Source organism: Chrysemys picta, chromosome 1 (genome assembly GCF_011386835.1).
Source record: "Chrysemys picta bellii isolate R12L10 chromosome 1, ASM1138683v2, whole genome shotgun sequence".
NCBI lineage: Eukaryota > Metazoa > Chordata > Testudines > Emydidae > Chrysemys > Chrysemys picta.
Window position 1 is genome coordinate 89,782,041 of NC_088791.1, and position 13,845 is coordinate 89,795,885.

At 44.3% G+C, this 13,845-nt stretch overlaps 1 long non-coding RNA gene across 1 annotated transcript in view; it reads left to right on the forward strand.

The window, feature by feature from the left end:
• Positions 1-12,684: 12,684 nt before the first annotated feature.
• LOC135974432 (uncharacterized) overlaps positions 12,685-13,845 on the forward strand; it is a 40,748-nt gene continuing 39,587 nt past the window's right edge. Inside the window, exon 1 of the long non-coding RNA XR_010591702.1 lies at positions 12,685-13,222. This is a non-coding gene — a long non-coding RNA (uncharacterized LOC135974432). The remainder of the gene's footprint in view (positions 13,223-13,845) is intronic.

Here is a 13,845-nt window from a genome sequence, read left to right on the forward strand (position 1 = left end):
CAAAGTGTCTTTTGAGAACTTTTCCCCGACTTAGCCACCGGACCTCTGTATGATATGGCATATCGCCAAACTCGCTATCTATTTCCCGCAGAAAAGACTGGAATTGGCGGTGATTTAAACCGTGGGCTCTGATAAAGTTGACGGTTTGTGTTACAGTGTTCATCACATGATCCATTTTTAGGACTTTAGCACTCAGCGATTCCTGGTGTATGATGCAGTGATACACTGTCAACTCACCGGCACAGTTCTCCTCCCGCATCTTTGAGCGCATCCTTCCCACCAGTCCATTTTTTTCACCACACATAGCAGGTGCGCCATCTGTTGTAAGTCCAACGAGTTTTTCCCACGGCAGTTTCATGTCGGTTACACTTTGAAATACATTTCCAAAGATGTCTTCTCCTTTCGTTGTCCCGTGCATCGATTTAATGTCCAGTATTTCCTCTGTTACGCACAAATTGGAATCCACACCACGGATAAATATCGCCAGCTGTGCAGTGTCAGTCGCGTCAGTAGTTTCATCCACGGCAAGGGAGTATGCAACAAAATCTTTTGCTCTTTCAGTCAACTGTGTTTTCAAATCAGTCGCCATCTCACAAACCCGATTAGCAACAGTGTTTCTGCTGAGGCTTACATTTGCAAACGCTCGCGTTTTATCTGGACAAAGGACGTCGCACACTTTCATCATACAATTCTTTACGAATTCCCCCTCGGTAAACGGCCGTCCTGATTTGGCGATCTCTTCGGCCACAATGAAACTTGCTTTCACAGCAGCTTCACTTTGTGATTTTGCTTTGGTGAAAAACGTCTGCTGGGATGTCAAATTCTTCTTCAACTCCTCTACCTTTTGTAGCTTCTGTCCTGCGCTCAGGTTTTTGAATTTGTTCTCATGTTTCGTCTCGTAGTGCCGTCTTAGGTTATACTCCTTCATTACAGCGATATTACTCCCGCAAAGGAGACACACTGGTTTACCTGCAATTTCAGTAAACATATACTCATTCTCCCACCGGCTTTGAAAGCCTCGGTTTTCAGAATCAATTTTTCTCTTGGCCATTGTTGGGGTCTAGCTTTGATTTGATATTAGCGTTGTATACATCAACAGACCGCGAACTTGAACCGCGGCTTGCCGTTGGCGGCAATTGCACTGCATCATGGGATTTGTAGTGTGTGTTATTGGGGCGTCATATCACAGGGCCATTAAAAACAGATATATAAAACGAGTTCGCGGGCCGGATATAATTGTATGGCGGGGCCGGATGTGGCCCGCGGGCCTTGAGTTTGACACATGTGCTGTAGGTGATATGGAGAAGCAGTTTTCTGGACCAATGATGAGCCGGGGCTGCTCAGCTCCCTCAGTGGGTGGGGAAAGCCTCGCTCAGAGACTGGTTTTAGTTTCAGTTTTGAGGTTTGAGAGCTGTGGGAAGAGAATCAGAACAGCTCAGGGAGTCTCTGATTAACTCCCAATCCCCACAAAGGGAATCTATGAGCAGCTGTGGGAGCTAGTGCATGGGTGAGGCACTTCCATCCCTGTGGAGAGCAGCATGGCAGAGATCTGACACAGCACCAGCTACCGAGAGCCAACTGAGCCCTACACTGGGCTCCAGACCAGGGAGCCAGAAGAGGATGCTGCCCCACCCAGGGGTGAAGAAGACACTGTAAGAGGACCCTTTCTTTTGTTTAAGCTTCCCGACATTCACATCACTGCAGCATTTGTCTCTGAACTCATCCTCAGGGTACCACCTGCCTGGGAATGTGCCAGAAAGGGTCCTGAGGGCTGAGAAGAGTGAGTGTTGGGAGGTGGACATTTTGTTGATTTGTTTATGTGTTAGTACTTACGAGTTAACCCAAACCCTAGCCTTCCCCAGATCCTATTTTCCTGTTCCTAGTAAAGTCCATCTTTGTTATATTGTTATGTTTGGGTGTGTCACTCCTTTGATGGGGTTTGTGTTTATGTACTTTATTGTTTCTTGTGTACTGGGTTTTATACATTTTCCCAAGGGACAGCATGCCTTGTTTCTCAGGCACAATGAGGAGTCACCTTGGGTGGAGGCACCAGGTGTCACAGAAAAGAACTCAGGACCCATATCATGTGAGAAGAGGAAAGAAGCCCCTCCAAGTAGCAAGCACCAGGGAGGAGGCTTGAGCCACACCTTGAGAGAGGGGCTACATTTCTTCTTCTTGAATCTATAGGCTCTCTCAGATTCTTCTTTGGATCATCCTTGCTCTTTCTCTGTTTGGCCTTTATGTTGATCAATATATTTACTAGTAACATGGACCTTTGTCTGGCTGCTTGCATGCCTTCCTCTGGAAGGAGATGATACAGTTAGATGGCATAGTGCAGACACACCCCAGGCTAAGCAAAGCAAAAGAATTTGATAAAAGTATCAATTTTCATCTTTTGAATTCTACAGCTGCTATTATAGTCTTTTGCCCAGAGTGAAATATTAGGCACAGTGACTTTTGGTACCCTGCAAGGGGCTGCTGCTCAGGGTTTGTCCGTTTCAGGGAACCAAAGGGTAGAGAGCTGCTTGGAAATTTTTTGATGAAACAGAGTTTTGTCAGAAAATACCAGTTTTGTTGTACATGAAATGTCTCACAAAAGAAAGCCATGTTTGATGAACTTTCATTGAATCACAGGCAGGGTTCCAATGGCACATAGGTCCCATGCTAGCCCTACAGCAACCTCACCATGCAGATTGTCCTGGGCCAGCTGACTCAACATGCTCCCAATTCCCAAACCAGCCTAAGAGTCTGGAAGCCCTGGTGTATGTCCCTGGTCCTGGGGCAGTCCAGATGGTGAGTGTGACGGGTTGGATCACAGAAACCCCCTTGGGAGCTGCCACCCGATGTGCAAAGACTACCCCTGCTTCTGTTTTCCCTGCCAGCTCAGGACTCCAGCACCCTGTCTTGCTGAGCCAGACACTCCTGTTTGGCTCCAGACACAGATCCAGGGTCTGAATCACTTGTCCCAAAGCTGCAAGTTTACCCGAAAACAGCTCACAGTAGAGTGCTTGTCTTTAGCACTCAGATGCCCAACTCCCAGTGGGGTCTAAACCCAGATAAATCCATTTTACCCTGCATAAAGCTTATGCAGGGCAAACTCATAAATTGTTCGCCCTCTATAACACTGATAGAGAGATATGCACAGTTGTTTGCTCCCTCAGGTATTAATACATACTCCGAGTAAATTACTAAATAAAAAGTGATTTTATTAAATACAGACAGTAAGATTTAAGTGGTTCAAAGTAGTAACAGACAGAACAAAGTAAGTCACCAAGCAAAATAAAATAAAATGCGCAAATCTATACCTAATCAAACTGAATACAGATAATCTCACCCTCAGAGATGCTTCAGTAAGTTTTTCTCAGACTGGACACCTTCCAGGCCTGGGCACAATTCTTTCCCCTGGTGCAGCTCTTGTTGCAGCTCAGGTGATAGCTAGGGGATTCTTCATGATGGCTTCTCCTCCCTCTCTGTTCTCTTTCCCCCTTTATATATCTTTTGCATAAGGCGGGAACTCTTTGTCTCTCTGGGTTTCCACACCCCCCCCCCCTCACTGGAAAAGCACCAGGTTAAAGATGGATTCCAGTTCAGGTGACATGATCACATGTCACTGCAAGACTTCATTACTCACTTGCCAGCACACACATATACAGGAAGACTCACAGGTAAATACCCTGTTTCCCCGAAAATAAGACAGTGTCTTATATTAATTTTTGCTCCCAAAGATGCGCTAGGTCTTATTTTCAGGGGATGTCTTATTTTTCAATGAAGAAGAATACGGTACACATCGGTGGATGCCTTATTATCGGGGAGGTCTTATTATCGGGGGGATGCCTTATATTACAACGAGAGGCAAAACTGTAAGTAGGCCTTATTTTCGGAGGATGTCTTATTTTCGGGGAAACAGGGTACAGCCATCTGCAGACAATGGGAGTCATCAAGATTCCAAACCATCATTAATGGTCCACACTTTACACAATTACAATAGGCCACATGTGTCAAACTCAAGGCCCGCGGGCCACATCCGGCCCGCCATACAATTATATCCGGCCCGCGAACTCGTTTTATATATCTGTTTTTAATGGCCCTGTGATATGACGCCCCAATAACACACACTACAAATCCCATGATGCAGTGCAATTGCCGCCAACGGCAAGCCGCGGTTCAAGTTCGCGGTCTGTTGATGTATACAACGCTAATATCAAATCAAAGCTAGACCCCAACAATGGCCAAGAGAAAAATTGATTCTGAAAACCGAGGCTTTCAAAGCCGGTGGGAGAATGAGTATATGTTTACTGAAATTGCAGGTAAACCAGTGTGTCTCCTTTGCGGGAGTAATATCGCTGTAATGAAGGAGTATAACCTAAGACGGCACTACGAGACGAAACATGAGAACAAATTCAAAAACCTGAGCGCAGGACAGAAGCTACAAAAGGTAGAGGAGTTGAAGAAGAATTTGACATCCCAGCAGACGTTTTTCACCAAAGCAAAATCACAAAGTGAAGCTGCTGTGAAAGCAAGTTTCATTGTGGCCGAAGAGATCGCCAAATCAGGACGGCCGTTTACCGAGGGGGAATTCGTAAAGAATTGTATGATGAAAGTGTGCGACGTCCTTTGTCCAGATAAAACGCGAGCGTTTGCAAATGTAAGCCTCAGCAGAAACACTGTTGCTAATCGGGTTTGTGAGATGGCGACTGATTTGAAAACACAGTTGACTGAAAGAGCAAAAGATTTTGTTGCATACTCCCTTGCCGTGGATGAAACTACTGACGCGACTGACACTGCACAGCTGGCGATATTTATCCGTGGTGTGGATTCCAATTTGTGCGTAACAGAGGAAATACTGGACATTAAATCGATGCACGGGACAACGAAAGGAGAAGACATCTTTGGAAATGTATTTCAAAGTGTAACCGACATGAAACTGCCGTGGGAAAAACTCGTTGGACTTACAACAGATGGCGCACCTGCTATGTGTGGTGAAAAAAATGGACTGGTGGGAAGGATGCGCTCAAAGATGCGGGAGGAGAACTGTGCCGGTGAGTTGACAGTGTATCACTGCATCATACACCAGGAATCGCTGAGTGCTAAAGTCCTAAAAATGGATCATGTGATGAACACTGTAACACAAACCGTCAACTTTATCAGAGCCCACGGTTTAAATCACCGCCAATTCCAGTCTTTTCTGCGGGAAATAGATAGCGAGTTTGGCGATATGCCATATCATACAGAGGTCCGGTGGCTAAGTCGGGGAAAAGTTCTCAAAAGACACTTTGAGCTGCGAGAGGAAATCTGCCAGTTCATGGACAGTAAGGGGAAAGACTGCACAGTTCTGCGGGATGAAAAGTGGAAATGTGAGTTGGCGTTCCTGGCTGACATAACGTCGCATCTTAGCGCTTTAAACCTTCAACTCCAGGGACGGGAGCACATAATAACCGATATGCATGATGCAGTGAAGGCATTTCAAGTGAAGCTGCGCTTATGGGAGACACAAATGCACCAATGCAACTTGTCTCACTTTCCCTGTTGCCAAGTAATACGGAACCAAGAAAGTGCCACAGTTTTCCCAAATGCCACCTTTGCTGAAAAACTCAGCGCGCTGCGCACTGAGTTCGCACGGCGCTTCAGTGACTTTGAGGCACAGAAAAGTAACTTCGAGCTGCTTCGCAACCCATTTGCAGTCGATGTGGAAACCGCACCTGTAGAAATGCAGATGGAGCTGATAGAACTGCAATGTAACGGGACACTGAAGGCAAAGTACGACACTGCGGGGCCAGCACAGTTCACTCGCTTCATTCCTGAAGCGATGCCGCAGCTCCGCCAACATGCGGCTCGAATCCTGTCCATGTTTGGCAGCACATATCTGTGCGAGCAGCTGTTCTCTGTGATGAAAATTAACAAAACGTCACACAGGAGTCGCCTCACTGATGAACACCTGCAATCGATCCTGAGAATCTTCACAACACAGAACCTAACCCCAAACATAAATGAACTTGTTGCAAAGAAAAGACTCCAAGTATCAGGCTCTGACTAAATAGGACAAGAAAATGGAATGTTATGATTTGTTATGATTATACTTTTGCTTTAAATTCAATTTTTTATTTATATTTTCAGATTTTTTTAATATTCCAGCATGTACAGATTTTGAATGTATTGTATTGACAGGATATTTTTTTATGAAGAGCAAAATATTTTAAGTTGAAATGTATTTATTTTGGAATGATATCCTGTATTTTGGTTCATATTAATGGTTAAAAAACATAAATATTTAGTCTGTTAAATAAATGGTTATACTGTTCGGCCCGCGAGTTTTGAGTTTTGGCCCCCTGTGCAATTGAGTTTGACACCCCTGCAATAGGCCCTCAGAGTTACATTTTATATTTCTAGTTTTAGATACAAGAGTGGTACATTTATACAAATCAGATGATCATACTCAGTAGATTATAAGCTTTGTAATGATACCTTACAAGAGACCTTTTGCATGAAGCATATCCCAGTTACGTTGCATTCACTTATTACCGTATTTTCTCTAAAACTATCTCAGTTACATTATATTGACTTATTATCAAGTTTTTATAAAACCATATAGACTGCACAACGTCACAGTGAGACTGCCCCAGAGTCACAGACCCTGGGAGCCCCAGAGCTACTGACTGCAACTAGCTAATACACCCTAGCATAATCAGAGAAAATTTAGGGCACATCTACACAACAAAATTAAGTCAACCTAAGTTAAGTCGACGTACAGCCACTGCAGTGATTGAATCAGTTTTACGCATTATACATCCGCAGGCTCCTTGTGTCGGCAGTGTGTGTCCTCACCAGGAGCGCTTGCACTGATTTAACTGCCAATGTGGAGCGTTGTGGGATGGTTTCTGAAAGGCAGCAACAGTTGATGTAAGCAACGCAGTATCTACACAGACAATGTGTCGACTTAAGTACGTCAACTTAAGTGCTATGCATCTCGCGGAATGGAGTTATTAAGTCAGTGTAGTGGGCAAGTTATATCAGTGGGAACTATATTTTAGTTAAAGTTGACGTAAGATGTCGACCTAACTTTGTAGTGTAGACCAGGCCTAATATGAGGAGTCCTACTTTTTGAATATTAAATCTTGCAGAATATCCCTTTCAGGGAGAGAAAGGAATTGTTCCAGGGTGGCAAACCTGCAAGATATCCTGTAACATTTTTTCCTAAGTGGTTGCCTTAGACCTGCTCAGCGATTTGAAAGACTTTATTTGTTGGCTACCATTAGGGTTGTGAGAAATATGATTGGCAGGAGAAATTAATAGAAAGAATAGAGAATGATAATTTCTGTGAAATTGTTGCTCACAATTGGGCTAAACTCATAGAAAAAATAAACATTGTGCTAGGCACCTTGTTGAGCTGCCATTCCATCAGGTTGTCACAACTCTGACTGTTAAACTTATAAATGAATTGCCTTGCAAGGGCTTGCATGCTGTTTGAAATGCATGGCATAGAAACTTCAACTCATACTCATGCTGCTGTTATCTTGCATTAAAACCAAAGACATATTATATTATGCAGTGATTGCCTTTGCATGTTTTGTAGATTCTGCTGGACAGCACCAGGGCCAGCAGTTATAACCTGACAGTAAGTTTGGACACATTGCCAATGGTTCATATTTTATTTTAAAATTCTCTTATTTGTTCAAAATGGACCCACTCTTTTTGTTTATAAAATTGTTACATTTTTCTCTAGTTTTTTTCCAGAACATAATTGAACATTTTATTCAAATTTTGTTGACCAAAAAAAGTTATGCAAATGAAAAGTTTAGATAACCATTTTTCAATAATCAATTTATTTTCAATACAAATACCGTAAGGCACAATTTTTTGCAAAAACATTTTTTTTTCACAATATCAACTTTTTTTTGCAAAGAATTTAATTGTTGAAAAAAGGTCATTTTTAATATTGTTTTTTATTCAAAATGTATTGATTAGCTCTGTGTGTGATGTCTACAATATCCCTCCTCACACTCAACTCTTAGTTTGGGTCAAGTTATATGATGATGCTGTGCATGCCAAGACATTCACTTCTCCCTTGACTGGGAACAGGGCGCCCATGCAGTAAATGCTCAGAAGAAAGGTAGGGAGAAGGGGAGGAGGAATAACTGGGAAACTGAAATGAGGTAGTTTGCAGAGCTATAGTATTACATTTGCCACAGAGCTGTAGGAAGGGAGGTGGTAGGGTGAAGGTGGCTGGCAATGGTAAAGCAGGAAGAGAAGTGGACACTTTTCCCTTCATATGAAGCTACAGCTGCCCTTTTATAAACACTAATGGTGGTAGCCTAAGCCTTGAGAATCTGGAAATCCCTTCCCCAAACCTGTATAAAAGTGCTACAATATCTATATTTTAATAAAAAGGGAAGCGGTTCCACAGTCCCCCAGATCATACCATCTGCCTTGGCCATTATTGTTGTTGCTGTCTCTGCATTCAAGGTTGGCCCAAACAGATCTTCCAAACCTGCAGGTAACCAGTATGTATCCTTCTTCCCCGGAGCCTCATGACTGGCAAAGTCCATTTTTGCCTTCACTCACAGAATCTGGGTGTCCAGCAGCAGTTCGGGTTGGATGATTGGAGAGATCTTATGAAAAGAAAGATTTGATTTGCAGAACACATTTTAAGAGATTCAGCGGATGATGAATATTTATAGACACTGGAAGGGAAAAGTTGATGGCAGAAGAATACAACACAGAAAAAAGATCTTGGATGGAAGATGATGTATCCTGGGAGGATCAAAAGGATCCACAAAGAGATTAGCTGAGGACTGTACAGAATAGGCTACCCTGGTTGCAAATCTCCAGTAATGGAGATGCCACATAAGAAGAAGACTGAATAATCATTCAATATCTTGTCTACTCATCGTAAAATAGACAGTTGTGTACACCATATCCAAATATATTGTTAGCCTTTCTCGTCAAAGTTTGGGGCTATGTAGGTTGTTCCAGTTGGGAAGAGAAATTGAAGATGTAGTTCATGCAATCTTGTTTATTTACAAATAAGGTATAAAATCCTGTTTCCCTGAACACAGGAGGAACCAAACAATAAGAGAGAGTTTACTTGCTTACAGTCCCAAACTTCTTTAGCCAGTTTGTCCAGATCCAGAAGCCTCCTTTCTTGGCTTCTCCCACAGTCAGAACCACACACCATGCTTGTCCAAGCTGTATCTGTCTCTGTGCTCTCTCTTGCTCTCTTTTGTGTGCATGCATGTATAATCCTTGGATGCGCTAGAGTTCACTTCATTACCCTTCTCCTGTGCTTAAAATAAAAAAACCCAACTCCCACTGAAAAGCTATTGGAAACCCAGAATTCAATCTCTAAAGATTTTCAGCAAGGATTGCACGGTGTCAGCCTCACCATATCAAGTCCCAAAAGGAACTAAAAGGAATTAATTTAATTAAGTAACAACTTTATAAAATCTTGTACTAAAGAAGCAAATAATAATTTAATTTTTACAACATAACATGGCTATTTTATAATCCACATACGTTATCTCCACAGTTATACATAAATCTAAATAAAGAAAACAAATGAGATCTAAACAGGTCAGTCCTCACAGAAACACAGTGAGAAAAAACTCCGAGTTCCCAAAAGCTTAGGTTCAGTTCACCTGAGTCTCAGTTAGAGGCTTTGATCACCGTATTTATACAGTCTGCTGAGTCAAAAACAGCTTTCCTCCACTTCCTCTGCTGAAATCACTGTTAGCCAGTCAGCTAACTGATTAACCATATATAGATTTTTTTTAAAAACCTGTTACAAGAAAATACAAAGCTGAGAATAGCAAAATATAAATGACTTTTTCCACATTATCGCATTTAAAGAAAAGTTGGTGAATTATACTAGATGAGACAGTTTAACTAAAACAGTTTGGCTAAAATCAAACAGCATTAAAAGTATACAATTACAATAGAAGAAATTATTTTTCCCTCCCAATTTCCCCTTGCTATAATTAGCATTGCTCATGCTTCCCTGTTGGAGAGTTAACAATACCAATGCAAAATGCTTCAGTTAGGAAAAGCAGCCTACTTTCTGCTCCTGGGCTAGGGTGACCAGGTGTCTGGTTTTCGACCAGAACACCTGGTCAAAAAGGGATCTGGCGGCTCTGGTCAGCACCGCCAACCAGGCCATTAAAAGTCCGGTTGGCGGTGCTGTGGCGCTAAGACAGGCTAGTCCCTACCTGTCCTGGCACCACGCTGCACCCAGAAGCGGCCAGCAGGTCTGGCTCCTAGGTGGGAGGCCACAGGGCTCTGCGCGCTGCCCCCGCCCCGAACACCGGCTCTGCATCCCATTGGCTGGGGGGGGGGGGTGCCAGCAGCAGGCGAGAGCAGTGCACAGAGCCTCCTGCCCCCCGCCTACTAGCGTCGGACCTACTCGCTGCTTCCGCGTGCACTGCGCCACTGACCGGGAGCTGCCCCAGATAAGCCTACACCCCAACCCTGAGCACCAACCCCCTGCCCCAGCCCTGTGCCCCCCAAACCTGGAGCCCCTTCCTGCACCCCAAAATCCTTAGCCCCAGCCCTGAGACCCCCCCAACCTGGAGCCCCCTCCTGCACCCCAAAGCCTTTATCCCCAGCCCCACCACAAAGACTGCACCCCCAGCCCAGAGCCCGTACCCCATCCTGCACTCCAACCCCCACCCCATCCCTGATCCCCCCTAAACCCGGAGCCTCCTCCTGCACCCCAAAGCCCTCATCCCTGGCCCCACCCCAGAGCCTACACTCAGAGCCCTCACCCCCTCTGCACCCCAAACCCCTGCCCCAGCCAAGAGCCCCCTCCCATGCCCTGAACCCCTCAACCCTGGCCCCACCCCCAAGCCCTCAACCCCTCCTGCACCCTACTCCCCTGCCTCAACCCACAGGCCCCTCCAACCCAGAGCCCCCTCCTGCATCCCAAACACCTCATACCTGGCCCCACCCCAGAGCCTGCACCCCCTGCCCCAGCCCAGTGAAAGTGAGTGAGGGTGCGGGAGACAAGCCACCGAGGGAGGGGGAATGTAGTAAGCAGGGGGTGGGGCCTCAGGGAAGGGACAGGGCTAGGGTGTTCAGTTTTGTGCCATTAGAAAGTTGGCAACCCTATCCTGGGCTCAGCTTTCTCTCAATTCACACAGGGCACATGTCCTTTTGTAAAGCAGCTGCCCTAATTGCTTGCTCTCATTGAGTCTGACCCCAGCAATAGGGCACCTGTTGGAGCAGACCCAAAACTACCACACCCAATTCCAGAAGCTTCTGTATGTGGAGTGTAAATCTGCCTAGCAACAATGACCGAGACACAACTCACTCCTACCTCCCACCCTCCCGCCCCACATGGATCTCTTAAAGAGATATCTCCCTATTAGGCACATGGGTTACACACGCACTCACTCAATCCCTCTCCCTCTCCCTGCTGCCAAAACCTCTCTGCCCAAGTCATTAGAATTTCTGAGTTTCTTTTGTTACTGTTTCTAACATTTAACCTGAATGAAGGGCAGCTGTTACACTCATCAATTTAAACAAAGTTTTAACCCAACCTACAACAAAATTATATTTTAATTCCTTATCACTGAGTGTTCTACTCCTCTGTCAGCATAGAACAATGAACCAGGAAATGCATAGCTGGTTATTCTGCCAATAGACTTCGTCTGACTTCACAGCACTTTCAGAGCATGAACATTGGCCTGTGCCCCATTGGCCGTCCATTTAGACAATACTCTTTGTCCCTCAGATATCCTTGTTTGTCAATGGAAATCAAGAGAAAAAGCAGTCACCAGAAGAAATTGTTTGCTCTGAAAATGGCATACAACAAAGCTCCATGGCATGTGCAGTGCTATTTATATGGGTAAATAAATGGCTTCTGTCCAAGTTGAACCCTCAGTACTGGAGTACAGAAAGGTGACTGGACAGACCATTTTTACAGTGGCAGGTGCACTACAGGAGGACCACTGCACTGACTGTGCCAGCCTGGTAGAGATTCATGACCATCCTAGCATTCAAAACAACTGGCAAGAACTATTGAGTCTCATTCTTTAACACTAAGAAAATGTAGCCACTCTGAAATGTTAGTTAGCACCACTGGTAATCAACTGAAGTTATTTTGTATGTGGACACAATGTGTATTTCAGTGAAGTGAGGAGAAATAATAATTATTTAACATGATAAATTTCTCTACTGTAGAAAAGGACTCAAAGATGTGGGTGGCTGTCACCTGAGCTTTACCATATAATTATCCCTAAAACAAGCTTTACAAACTCAGGAAACTAACACTTTAACTTTAACTTGAAAACCAAACAAGTTAAGCTACAGAAATGGATATTTAAGACATTCAAATAACCTCAACTGTGCCCCATACTGATGCCATGTAGGGCTGACCAAAAGCAGTGGGGGTTTATATCATGAAAATTGCTGATATATATTTTTTCCCTGATGGAAATTAAAAAAAAAAAACATTTTGGCCAACCTCTCCCCCACCCCAAAACCCAAACCTGTTAATTGGAAATACTGCCACTGTACCTCACGGGAATTGGTGTTTGGTTGCCTCATGCTCTTGAGCCACAGTACATTTCCTATGATGCATCACTCCCGCTCTGTCCAAGAGGGGAGACCATGGTGCATCATGGGAGATGTAGTCCAACTGGGGTGCCTGGCCAATAGAAGAAAATAGGAACAAGAGTCAACCTAACTGCAATTCCCATGAGTACCATGGTAACTGAGATGAAAGAACTCAGCCGGAAACTATCAATCCCAGCAAGCCCTTCATCACTGATCTATGACCCTCTGACATGGACTTGCAGGTATATCCCTTTCCCCTGGCCAGTAAGGGGAGGCACAATTCTGTGGAAAGACCCTGACCCAGAAGATATCCTTGCGCTTGGGAAAGCAGCGGTTGCATTGCAAGCCAGGAGCAGCAGGGAAGCTGAATACAGGGGAAACTGCTGGCAAACTTTGCACACCACAAGCTGTAGCAGGAGCCAGGAAACTGCATGTGGGACAGGGTGTAACTGTTGGGCATTGTAGCCAAACTGTGCAGAACTTGTGGCGATGTGGCAGAGGCTGGGCAGAAAACCAGAGTAGAGGACTCCCAATGAGACATACTATTACCGGATCCTGAGCTGGAAACCTGCAAGCAGCTATTTGTCTCCAGCAGAAACTAAACTGCAGAGCAGAGGCACCCCAGGCACTAAGGTCTGAGAAGCCCTAACCCAGGACTGTCCTCCCAAAGGCCCAGGTAGGAACTATTAGCATTTTACATTAAAATGCAACTGTTTAAACCATTGTACCTCGGGCATTACAACCTTCCCCTTTCTGCCAACCCTAGTAAAATATCTCTTCATTTAGCAGGTATTGGGTCCAACCAGGGCTAGCATCTATAGCACCTAGCATCTGAAGTGCCTTCAGCACTTGTCTCTGAGTCGTAGTACACCTGGCAGTCCTACTACCTTTGAGGTTTGGGGTACCACAGCTCTAGCATCTGGAACAATTTCACAGCATTTCCAAATTGGAAAACTTTGGGTTTTGAACATTCTGTGTTTTGATGAAAAATCCAAGTTTCCTATGGAAAGCAGATCATTCATAAAAATAATAATAATCATTTATTGAAAAACAACTTTCCATAAAAAAGCAACAGTTTCAATGGAAAATTTTCAGCCAGCTCTGATACCATGCAAATACCAATACAATTATGATTAGTACAGAATAATGTTTGTAGTTCTAGATTAAACTGATTCTTTATATATACTGCATCTATATTTCTCTCATCATATCACTACAGGACAGAATTAAAGTCAAAGCCCCCAACTTCCCTGTTGGCAGTATAGTTTCGTTCTCATTGGGAATTATGGGAGGAGGCCA